Source organism: Myotis brandtii, unplaced genomic scaffold, assembly GCF_000412655.1.
Source record: "Myotis brandtii unplaced genomic scaffold, ASM41265v1 scaffold230, whole genome shotgun sequence".
Lineage (NCBI taxonomy): Eukaryota > Metazoa > Chordata > Mammalia > Chiroptera > Vespertilionidae > Myotis > Myotis brandtii.
In genome coordinates, this window is record NW_005358650.1 from 6,667,277 (window position 1) to 6,679,946 (window position 12,670).

Here is a 12,670-nt window from a genome sequence, read left to right on the forward strand (position 1 = left end):
CTGCCGGCTGCCATCTTGGCTGACAGTTAATTTGCATAAGGATATGCTGATTAGCCAATGGGAAGGGTAGCGGTCGTACGCTAATTACCATGTTTCTCTTTTATTAGTGTAGATGGTTTTGGATGTTTTTTTAGATCCATGATATATAGATTTCTAACCCTTTCTAGCCCTGCATGGATCTCTGCTTTCCCCTTTATAAGATGATCACCTAATCTGAATTTGAAGATTTCTTCTTATTCATGGTCTTCTGCTAATGCTAACATTTCATTTTCAGCTCCCTTGGACTTGCTTTCTGCTCTTTGGTTACTGGAGGGACCTGTCCCAAGGCAGGAGGGTTCTGCTTTGCTAACATTTTTCATTGTCTTTCTATCTCTTCCTCTGTAAATTTATCCTACCTGTTGTTTGATAAGGTTCTGAAAAGCATAACCCACTGTCCATTGTTCAGTGAAAGAAGCCCCATGTCAGACAGTGGTAGCTTGCCCCAATGCCAAGCAGTCTTGCATGCTCTGATCTCTACATGTCATCTTCTCTTGTTTTGATTTTTCAGAAGGAGTTACTTGCTCATTGTCACACATCCATTTAATCATTCTTTGTATTTCTCTAGCATTTTTTGCTATTCATCAATCTGTGGTCTCAGGTTACAGTTGGCTCTTAACAAATCATCTGTTCTTCCCTCCTTCTTCTCTAAGTCAGAATTCTTACTGTTTCCTAGTACAGATATTTTTTTTCTTGTGAGGTCAGACTGGGTCTGTCTCTGCTGGGTGGAGATCTGTTTCTGGAGCTGCAGGAATGCTCTGTTACCAGATCCTGTAGAAGAGGGACTGTTTTGCTGAGCTAAAACCAAAGTGAAGCAGAGGCCAACCACCCTCCGTGTCAGCTGCTCTGTGTGGAGCCAAGGTTTTGCTAGCACCACTGACATTAGGATTGGCAGAGCAGACTGCTCCTCCGGTACCTCCTTTGCAGCACTGCCATCTAAACCATAGAGGGGCTCTTCTACTCACCTGGTAAGGGATGGGATAAAGAATGGTGCTGTGAGGATCGTGCAACTGGGGGAACACTTCTGCCAGGGCTGGCTCCTGGCCCACTTCTCCCAGCAAACTTAAAGCAACCACTAATTTTATGTTCCCTAGCACTGTCTCTCCCTTGGCTAATTTCATACAATTCTGATTTTCTTTTCTGGTTCACTGGTCATCCTGTTATTTCTTAGAAGCCTCTACTTTATCACTCACGGACCCCACACTGCACAGGCTCTGGTTTGAAGACTCACTACTGAGTGCCCCCTTACTAACACCATCTCCAGTAAACCTGGCCTCTAATAATTCCTGCCATCATGGGTCCAAGCTTTGCAATTCTTCCATCATATCTACTGCCACTCCTTGCTGCTCCCTGGCTGCCCACTGCTCTGCTCTGCCCCTGGGCAGACCTGGGGTGGAGCTGGGCCTCTCTTGAGTGTCTTAACCCCCTTTCTCACCTGCTCCTAAGAAGCTGCTGTGGGGGCCAGGCTGCACAAGAGAGTAGGCGTGGGGAGAGGTCTTGGACCAGCCTCCTGGCACCTAAAAGGAGGAAACCTTGCTTTTTAAAAATGTTTATTCCACTGAATATTCTTTTATTTCCTGGAAAATATTCCATTCTTTACATTAGAGGACAGGAGACAGGACAATGAGTTGAGAATGCACATCTCTGTGTTGTGACATTTCTGCTCATGACCTTCTGCCAACCTTGGCCTTCAGAATTTACTGGGGCTTCCAGATGGCTTTACATGTTAACTCAAGTGCATCCCCCTTCCTGTGTTAAGCCTTGTAGATGGTGAGTCATCTGAATATGCACTGGGGACGTATGCTATACTTCAGATGGGTCTGCAAGTTCCTGGTGATGACAGGGTGCTCCACCTGACAGATCACGGGGACCCCATCCTTGTGCACCTTCAGTATCAGCTGAATAGTCACAGGGAACAGGTCTGACCACTCTTCCGCCTCCAATTTACTTTTGAGCTCCTTGTTCCCTTTCAACCATCTGATAGTCTGGCTGGTTTGCTGGCCATGGCAGTTCAATTGACTTTAGTCTCCTCACCTTCCACGCATCTAATCTGGATATCAACCATTAAGATTACATGGTGGGACCAGTACTGTGGTTGTGGTATAACTTTCTGTGGGGACAGGATAGGTTAGTGTAGAGTTGGCAAAAGTATTGAGACATTTGTCAATGACACTTTGAGTTCACTGCTAGAAAAATTCAGCAACTGAAACCTACTGTCCTTCAAAGGCCTGAAGTTTCTGAAATAAATGGTCTGCCTGCTGGGATTCAGTAGCTGATGGTTGCAACTTCTCCCTCAATAACTGCCATGTCTTTTGTAAATAAATTCTGTCCATCACCAGGTTTGCTGTGGCTTCTGTAAAACCCTCATGGTAGGACTTCCATTCAGTTAGATTTCAGGTGGTTCTGAAAGATGGTTGTCAAAGCTTGCAATTTTTTTAAAAAAATATATTTTATTGACTTTTTACAGAGAGGAAGGGAGAGAGATAGAGAGTTAGAAACATGGATGAGAGAGAAACATCGATCAGCTGCCTCCTGCACATATCCTACTGGGGATGTGCCCGCAACCCAGGTACATGCCCTTGACCGGAATCGAACCTGGGACCTTTCAGTCCACAGGCCGACGCTCTATCCACTGAGCCAAACCGGTTTCGACAGCTTGCAATTTTTTTATAAGAAGAATACTCAGATCATTTTAAACCAGTTTTCTTAAACATTCCTTATTAGAAATGAATTCTGTTTCAGGTTCGTAATGTGTTTTTTTTTTAATTAACAAAAGCTGCCTCCTGGCTAATTCCAGCAGGCATGCTGGAATACCGTGTGCATCACTGTTATCAGGTACGGCATTTTGCACCTAAGATTAAAACAAACCTTAAAATCTCTACCTCATCAGTAAAGAAATCAATTATTAAAGGATATTAGTACAGAAAACAACTTTCTCTTCAGACACCATGGCCTTTGATGGTGTTGCAAATGAGTAAATTAGCTAAGAGCTAATGGATATAATTCTGCAAATTTTCTCCATTAATTTTAGTGTCTGCCTTGATCACTTTCCAAAACCTGACAAAGAGCAATAATTTATGAGGACTTAGAAGAGGCTGGTCGGTATATATTGTATTATAAGTCCCCAGATGTTTGAGTAAACTTCTCTTGCTCCCCATCTCAGTAGTTCCAGACACAGGCTTTTATCCTATACCTCCACCAACCACTTGAGCTAAGCTAGGTCCATCAGAGTCCTATGACTATTACAGATCAGAACTAAAGAAAGAATACTATCCTTTTTGGTAATAAATTGTTGTGTGGCTGAGGGCCACAATTCCAGATACAAAGGAAAGGCCATCCAAGCGTGATTTCAACTCAGAAAACATAGACAGATGAGAGAAACTTTTGAGCCCCAAGATAACTTCTGTCATTCCCATGGTTCATGTAAATTAGCCAACAAATTGTTCTATTTTTATTTTGGCGGAAGCTAATTTTAGTTGGGTTTAACCACTGCAGCCAAAAGAATGGAAACTGTTCCAAGAAAATGCCTTAAATCATACTGACAACTTACTTGATGACATGACTTGAATCTTTTGTATATTTTTATTACTTATTCACACCCAGTGAAGGACTCAGCATATAGCAATTGCTTGATAAAATATTCTGGTTTGTTTTCACTAAAAAGAATGACTCTAATCATTGGAGGCCACAAGGCAGATTCGTGCAGACTTGGCGGGCGATGAGATATTCTTAGTCAAGGGGAGATAGTGTGTTCTTCAATTCATTCTGCACAGTTTAAGGCACAGTCCTGGCCTTAGTTACAGAATACCAGACCTCAGTAAATACAGTCTCAAATCAATGTCCTGTAAATTAAAAGCTCCTAAATTGTTGTTAAATTGGTATAAATCTTTTTCTTCTTATTAAACCTGGGTAATGTCACAGTGACCTTAGTAAATTGAGTACAGCTACTTAGTACTTATTTAAAGACTTGGGATATGTGGTAAATAAATACGGTTGTTGTATGATTTCTGTAAGTAGGAATACACAGTCTGCTGAACTAATGACCAGGGAATCGTCTCACAAGACCAAATCCTGAAGAGGTCAGTGACCACTGGCCAAAGATGTGTTTACAGAGGCCATTTATGAACAAGATTTAACTCCAGATCAACATCCTCAGGACCTGACCTTTATTCTTTTTCCTCATTTCAAAGGCTTGTATCTAGCACTTGACTTCTTGCCTCCTTACCAAGGCATGCTGATTTTCCAAAAGATAAATATTAATATAGCCTAGCAAACACAAATGCTTTGCAGAATGCAAAAGCTAAGAGACATTATTAGTTTGTAAATTTGATGAGAGCTTCCAGAAGAACTACTTTAAAAGCCATAGTCCCAAACTCATAACACTTAAGAATAGATAGAGGAGCTAATAGTACATTAGCTAATAGGAAAAAAAAGTATAGAAGCGTATTAATGGAAAAGAAGAGGTGGGAGAGTGTGTTGATAGGCAAGAGAATATGCTGTACAGGCATGCATTGCATAATGACGTTTCCATCAACATGGACCGCATATATGATGGTGGTCCCATAAAATTATAATGGTGCTGAAAAATCTCTATCCTAGTCACATCATAGCCATTATAACTTCTTACACAAAAATTACTCATTTGTTTGTGGTGATGCTGGTGCAAACAAACCTACTTCCTACTAGTTATATAAAAGTATAGCACATATAACTATGTACAGTAACATAGAAATTGATACTGATACTAAACGACTATGTTATTGGTTTATGTATTTACTACACTATATTTCTTATCATTATTTTAAAGTGTACTCTTTCTACTTATAAAAAAAAGTTTGCTTCCAAATTTACAGGGAACTCATACAACTTAACAAAAGGAAGATAAACAATCCAATCAAAAAGTGGGCAAAGGACCTAAATAGACATTTTTCGAAAGAGGACCTACAGAAGGCCAAGAGACATATGAAAACATGCTCAAAGTCACTAATCATCTGAGAGATGCAAATCAAAACAACAATGAGGCACCATCTCACACCTGTCAGAATGACTATCATCAACAAACAACAAGTGCTGGTGAGGATCCGGAGAAAAAGGAACCCTCGTGCACTGCTGGTGGGAATGCAGACTGCTGAAGCCACTGTAGAAACAGTATGGCATTTCCTCAAAAAATTAAAAATGGCACTCTCATTCGACCCTGTAATCCCACTTCTAGGAATATATCCCAAGAAAGCAGAATCATCAATCAGAAAGGATATATGCTCCCCTATGTTCATAGCAGCACAATTTACAATAGCTAAGATTTGGAAACAGCCTAAGTGCCCATCAGCGGATGAGTGGATTAAAAATGGTGGTACATCTATACAATGGAATACTACGCTGCTGTAAAAAAAGGGAACTCTTACCATTTGCAACAGCATGGATAGACCTGGAGAGTATTATGCTAAGTGAAATAAGCCAGTCAGAGAAAGATAAATATCACATGATCTCACTCGTTTGTGGAATATAATAAACAACATAAATTGATGAACAAAAATAGAACTGGAGACAATGAAGCATCGAACAGACCGTCCAACCTAAGAGGGAAGGCGGAGAGTGGGGCGGGGGGACTTGTATGCCTGCATATGGGCATAATCAATGGATACAGATAGTAGGAGGAGTGAGAGCATGTGCTGAGGGGTTGGGAGCGGCCGGGGGCAGGTCAATGGGGGGGAAAGGAGACATATGTAATACTTTAAAAAAATAAAGAATTTAAATTTAAATAAAAGTTTGCTGTAAACAATATGCCATGTTACACCGGCAGCAGCCTCATATATCTCATGCTTACTATGTCTCTTTGATTGTATCTTTCTATCTTATGCTTGATTTAATCTCGTTATTTTATACATTTAGTGTAGACTAAGTGTATAGTATTTATTAAGTCTACAGCAGTATGTAGTAATGTCTTGGGCCTGTAATGTCACTCACTACTCACTCACTAACTCACCCAGAGCCACTCCCAGTCCTGTAAGCTCCATTTATGGTAAGTGCCCTGCACAGGTGAACCATTTTTTATTTTTTATAACATAATTTTACTCTACCTTTTCTACCTTTAGGTAATTACAAATGTATTTCATTATGTAGAAGTGTCTACAGTGTTCAGTACATTAACATGCTGTACAGGTTAATAGCCTCGGAGCAACAGGTGTAACCTATACCCTAGGTGTGTAGTAGGCTACACCATCTAGGTTTGTGTAAATGCACTCTGTGATTTTCACACAATGATGAAATTATCTATTGCTGTTGTTATGTTAGTACAATAACAGCAGCTATAATTATTTAAGCAATTAGTGCATGGAAAATGCTCTACATATCTCAACAACTCTACAATATACTTATGTAGATTTGCCCCCACACACAGGGAAGAATGCTTTGGGTGATAAGGTTAAATGATTTGCCAGGGGCTATGTAATTAGTAAGTGGCAGAGCTGGGGTTCAGTTAGTCAGCATTTTAATTGCTCTTATTCCTTGTCCTTGGAGAAAACTGCTGCACTCCCTTTCCCTGCCCCTCTAGGTGCCTCTGTTCCATTTCAGATCTACCTAATTCAGAGGTTAGGTACTTTCTATTCATCAAATTCTAAGTTTTCCAAATAAACATAGGTCCCTTCTACTCTGTCTACAGATACACCTCATCAATAGAAAGGAAATGGGTTTTTTTAAAAAGAATTCGAGGTATTGGTTTATTCTTTGTTCTTCATACTCTCATCCCACTATACACATTCATAAGTATATACAAATACATGGTCATATCCTTCACACTTAAAGTGGCAGGACAGCTATTTGCCTAGGAAAACATTTACAGATGGAAGAGCTCATTCAGCAGCAGTTACAGGTCTCACGGTCAGGGCACAGTCAATGACGTGGGACTTCAGACCAGTGGTCCTTCAAGGTCAAAAGTTTATCTCCAACAGAATATGAAGGACTACAGTATAGTTAGTCTGCTGCCCTCCTTGACAAATGCCACTCCTAACTGGTGTCCATCCCCCCATTGTCTAAGAGAACTAACTGGTATCCATCACCCCACTGCCTAAGACATTTCAAATAGAAGGTGCCTAATAAATAGGTGCAGAATAAATTGAAAGATTCAAGATTTACCTAAACTTTTCTTGAGCCCATGCTATAAAGTGCCAACAGGAAACAAATGACCTGCTCCAAGAGTTTAAATGAAGAGAGCTTATTACCAGACACATCGACACCCAGGAATTTTCACCAGTGGGAATCTGTTATATCTTGTAGGCCTGAGGGCAAGCAGAGGATGATATTACTACAGCTAGTAAGAGTTGGAGCCAGGAAAGGCTCCACAGTACAAGATGCATCTTACCTATATTTCCATCCACAGTACAAGATGCATCTTACCTATATCTCTATCCACAGTACAAGATGTATCTTACCTATATCTCCCATCATTCAAACCTGAGCAGAAGCCAGAGAGTAAAGAAGTCTAGTGATGCCATCCGTAGGGGTCAGGCTTCCAGGGCTCAGAGCAGAGAAGGAAACAGACTGGATCTTTAGAAATCAATGCTGGGGGACCCATGTTTTCAGTGGGAGGTAGGTCTTATTTTATTACCTAGTGCATAGGAAGTAGAACAAAAGATATTTTCATGCAATAATAAAATTTCAGACTTTTATTCTCAGGTTGAGGACACCTAACTTTTCTTCTACTTTTCCCAGATAAATTGTCTACAAAGCTATGTACTTAAAGATAATAAATATAGGCCAGAGATAACATAGGGCCACTTTTGATCACTTTTATTACTTTCCCCTTTATAAAAGACATTTTCCCATCTAAAGGAAAATAGTGTATAGTGTAAAGAGGAATTTGCAGTGAGAAATAAGTTTCTAGTCAAAAAGAATGTTTTAAAAAAATGTAAGCAGTTGGTAACATGATATGATTCTAATGGCATAAAAACCTCCCCAATCAGCCTGTTACTTAGCTGATATTCCTCCCGCCTATTCCCTCTTTAAGGTCCTTTTAACCATAACTCAATAATGCTAATGTAGGGACCCAACAGAAAAGAATATTTCAACAGAGAGGGATTTTGAATGAGTCTATTTTGATAAGATAGGAGGCCAGGTAAGTATTCCCAAGAGAAAATGTCTAGGTATATCATGGTAGAGAGAACTGTCTGAATTGGACTGCACCCCAGGGCTTGTCCTCTCTTCCCTCGGTCTCCCTCAACTGACCTGCCAAGGTAATGCATCATAGTCACCATGCTCAAGTGTGAAGGGCAATGGTGTTGCCTCAAGATGATTCCTGTTCAAGACATCTGAAAATTCATGTTTTTTAAATATGAAAAATTTTTGTCTCTAGAAGGCACATACACTCTTCCCTACATAAAGATGATATACTGACAGTAGGTTCCAATGGCTAGACCAGTGATGGAGAACCTTTTGAACTCGGCGTGTCAGCATTTTGAAAAACCCTAACTTAACTCTGGTGCCATGTCACATATAGAAATTTTTTGATATTTGCAACCATAGTAAAACAAAGATTTATATTTTTGATATTTATTTTATATACTTAAATGCCACTTAACAAAGAAAAATCAACCAAAAAAATGAGTTCGCGTGTCACCTCTGACACCCGTGTCATAGGTTCGCCATCACTGGGCTCGACCAAGACAAAGCCCAAACTCCTGTAGTAAACAAGGAGTGGGACAGCACACTCAGGTAACAGGCCTGGGACAAGTAGCTCAGAGTGACCACAGCAACTGTCCTGATTCTCCATATCCTTGGGATGGTTTCCTTGAGAAGCATGTGTGGAGAAAGTGGGGAGGTTGCCAGACTTCCTCCAATTCACTTTTTACTATGGTTTACACCAGTGATGGTGATGAGAGGGGCCAAAACATAGTTGAGCTGTCTCCTATCCACACTCTGTCTGCCCGGCACAAGAAGCATCATAGCAAACTGCACACACTTCAGATGTGTCTAACCAGCAGCTAGGAAGATACAGTTACTTCTTTATTTCAAGTCACTTTGCGTCTGTTTATGAAACTTCAGATTTCATTACCTTTTGTCAAACTATAAATTCATATTAACTTTCCTTCAACCCAACCAAATCCTCAAAGTTCAATAACAGTTGTTCTTAATCCTGAAGATAAGTGTATTTGTTGAATAGGGCATTAAGGCTTTACATATCTCTGTTATATATTTAGAAAAGAAGAAAAGGAAGATAATTATGAATAAGAAATGGGAAAAGATGCCCTAGCCGGTTTGGCTCAGTGAATAGAGCTTCGGCCTGTGGACTGAAGGGTCCCGGATTCAATTCCGGTCAAGGGCATGTACCTTGGTTGCGGGCACATCCTGAGTAGGGGGTGTGCAGGAGGCAGCTGATCGATGTTTCTCTCTCATCAATATTTCTAATTCTCTATCCCTCTTCCTTCCTCTTTGTAAAAAAATTACTAAAATATTTTTTTTAAAAAAAAGAAATGGGAAAAGAAAGACACAAGAGGAAAATAAATGTGCAACATAATACAATATCCTTTCGTTCAGGTTCAAAAACAAGTTTTATTCACCCTGAACTCATAAATACCTTCAAAATAAGGGAAATGAGTAAAGCCTTATTGAATATGATTTCTAGAGCCAATGTTTACTTTGACTACTGTCCAATCAGTCAATATAGAAATCTGAAAGTAAAACTGGAAAATTCTCCAGAGAGAAAAAACTAAAAGGTCAAAATACATAGTCTATTCAATAAAACCTAGACATACTCTCCTGGCCTATCACAGATACAAAAGAAAGAGTCCCCTAAAGGCATTGGAGAAGAGAAACTTTAGAAGCTGTATAATTATGTTCAAATATTCAAATGTTGTTATGTGACAGAAAACATAGACTTAGTCTACACAGCTGCAGAGGCAGAATGATGAACAAGTAAATTTTTCCTGGAACACAAGACAGCATTTCTTAACATTTCAAACTATTCAATGCTGAATTCTCCATCACTAGAAGTGTGGAGCAGAATTTGGATATGAAGACTCAGGGAGCAAAGATTCCTATACTATATGGAAGCTTATGAACAATGATATTTAAACCTCCCACCCCCCCAAAAAAACTGAGTCTCAAGAATAATCTACTCAGATTTGCAGGTTTTAGGGGTTGTGTGTTTATTTAAGACTTTTAAAGATAATTTTTAGATTTACAGCAAAATTGTGAGGAAAGCATCTTACCCCTACACATGCATAGCCTCCCTAATTGTCAACATCCCCCACCAGAATGATAATATGTTAAACTAATGACCCTATATTGACATATCATAATCACCCAGAAAACAGTCTACATTAGGGTTCACTTTTGGTGTTGTGCACTTTATGGGTTTGGACAAATGTATAATGACATGCATCCATCATTTTATGATATCAAAAGATTAAATAAAAATCGCTGTGCTCTGTTTATTGATTCCTTTCGCCCCACCCCAACTCCCTGTAACCACTGATCTTTTCACTGTGCCCATAGCTTTGCCTTTCCTACAATGTTAGATAGTTGGAATGACACAGTATGTAACCTTTTCAGATTGACTTCTTTCACTTCATAATATTTATTTAAAGTTCCCTCATGTTTTATCATGCTTGACATCTCACTCTCTTTCAGTGTTGAATAATATTCCATTGCCTGGATGTACCACAGTTTATCCATTCATCTACTGAAGAACATCGTGGTTGCTCCCAAGTTTTGGTAGTTATAAAGTTGCTATAAACATCAGGGAATAGGTTTTCATGTGAACATAAGTTTTAAACTCCTTTGGGTAAATATCAAATCACGTGACTGCTGGATTACACAGTAAGAGTGCTCAGATTTGTAAGAAACCACCAAACTTGTCTTCCAAAGTGGCTGTACCATTTTGCATTCCCACCAGCAACAAATGGAACTTCCTGTTATACCTCATCCTCACCAACATTTGGTATTGTCAGTGTTCTGGATTTTGGCCATTCTAATAGGTGCATATTGCATTCTAATAGGTGCATATTGGTATCTCATCATTGTTTTAATTTGCATTTTCCTAGTGACATATGATGTGGAGCATCGTTTCCTATGCATACTTGCCATCTGTCCATCTTCTTTGTTGCATTATATGTTGAGATCTTTGGTTCATTTTTTAATTAGGTTGTTTGTTTTTGCTTGTTGGGGTTTATAAAAGTATATTTTAGTAGAAAATATTTTTACACCTTTAACCATATCATGAGAAACTTGGCTGTCAGGCAATCAGAGCATCCTATTTACCTAGTATTTGTCCATTCAAATTGTTAAAATACGGAGAAAAGTTACTCAGGCCAAAATCTTGGTGTCACTGCCAAATTTGCTTTTTAATCTCATACCTCAGATCCAATCAAATAGCAAATTCTATTGATTCCATCATCAAAATAAATCCAGTATCTGTCCACTTTCCACCTGTCAATTATTTTAACCAGAATAAATAGTGTCACATTTCAGGTTTCCTTCGTGTGGAATTGGGAAAATCAGATGCCTTGGAATTGTAGTGTCAGCCTAAAGCAATAGCAGCCACCACCTGGAAAAATAGGATTGGGGGGACCTGACTGGAAATGAGGATTTTAACTAAAGGTCTGCAGCAAGATCCCAGTTTCCCCAGAAAGGTTATATCTGGGTGAACACCTAAATTTGTTTTGTATTTTAATGGTCATAAAATAAATAAGGAAAGTCAGAGAGTCTACACCCTCCCTTCTGAATCACCTCTATCTAAATGTCATTGGTGAAGATATTATAATTCAACATTTGAGTTAAGGTAAAACACTGTAAATCTTACTTATCAGGTTATGACTCGGTGTAGGGAAATTTGAATAAACCTGTGGTAACATAACAGAAAATAAATTTATGATACTGCCAAGGCAAACTGCTGGGAATTAAAATGCATTGTTCTTAGAAAAAATGTCATTTATCAATTAAGGGTGACTAAGAGATCTTCCTGAATAGAAACTGAAGCCATGGTTGATACAATTTCCTTTCATTTTGTTTCTTGTATTCCCTAGTTAATGTCTCACATAGGAATATTGATGGCCAAGTCAGACAATGAATGGAGGGTTTTGAGAAGGCTCAGCACCTAATCATGTCCCTGGCCTGGCTCTGTTTCTCTAATCCCCTTCCCAAATCCCTCACTTTCGCTGGAATCTGAAACTGCTCCTGAGTTTTGTCTTGGGGAGGCTGCATTGCTCCAGACCTTCCCATTTGGCATAGCTACTCACCAGTACTCTGCACCATGTGAGTTCTACCCATGCAAGAGGACCTTCTTCAACAAAGAAATAAAAAATAATTCCAATAATATACTTAGGAGGAGGTGAATCCATCTTAAGAAACTCATTTGGGCCCTAGTCAGTTTGGCTCAGTGGATAGAGTGTCGGCTTGCGGACTGAAGGGTCCTGGGTTTGATTTTGGTCAAGGGCACATACCTCAGTTGAAGGCTCCTGGCCCTGGTCAGGCACATGGGGGAGGCAACCAATTGATGTATCTCTCTCACATCGGTGTTTCTCTCTGTCTCTCCCTCTCCATTCCACTCTCTCTAAAAATCAATGAAAAAAAATATCCTTGGGTGAGAATTAAAAGAAGAAAGAAAGAGAGAGAGAGAGAGAGAGAGAGAGAGAGAGAGAGA

At 39.5% G+C, this 12,670-nt stretch overlaps 2 pseudogenes; both read right to left on the reverse strand.

The window, feature by feature from the left end:
* The window catches only part of LOC102242442, a 3,636-nt pseudogene extending 2,275 nt beyond the window's left edge, over positions 1–1,361 (reverse strand).
* A 339-nt stretch (positions 1,362–1,700) lies between these two features.
* Positions 1,701–12,670, reverse strand: part of LOC102253580 — an 18,967-nt pseudogene continuing 7,997 nt past the window's right edge.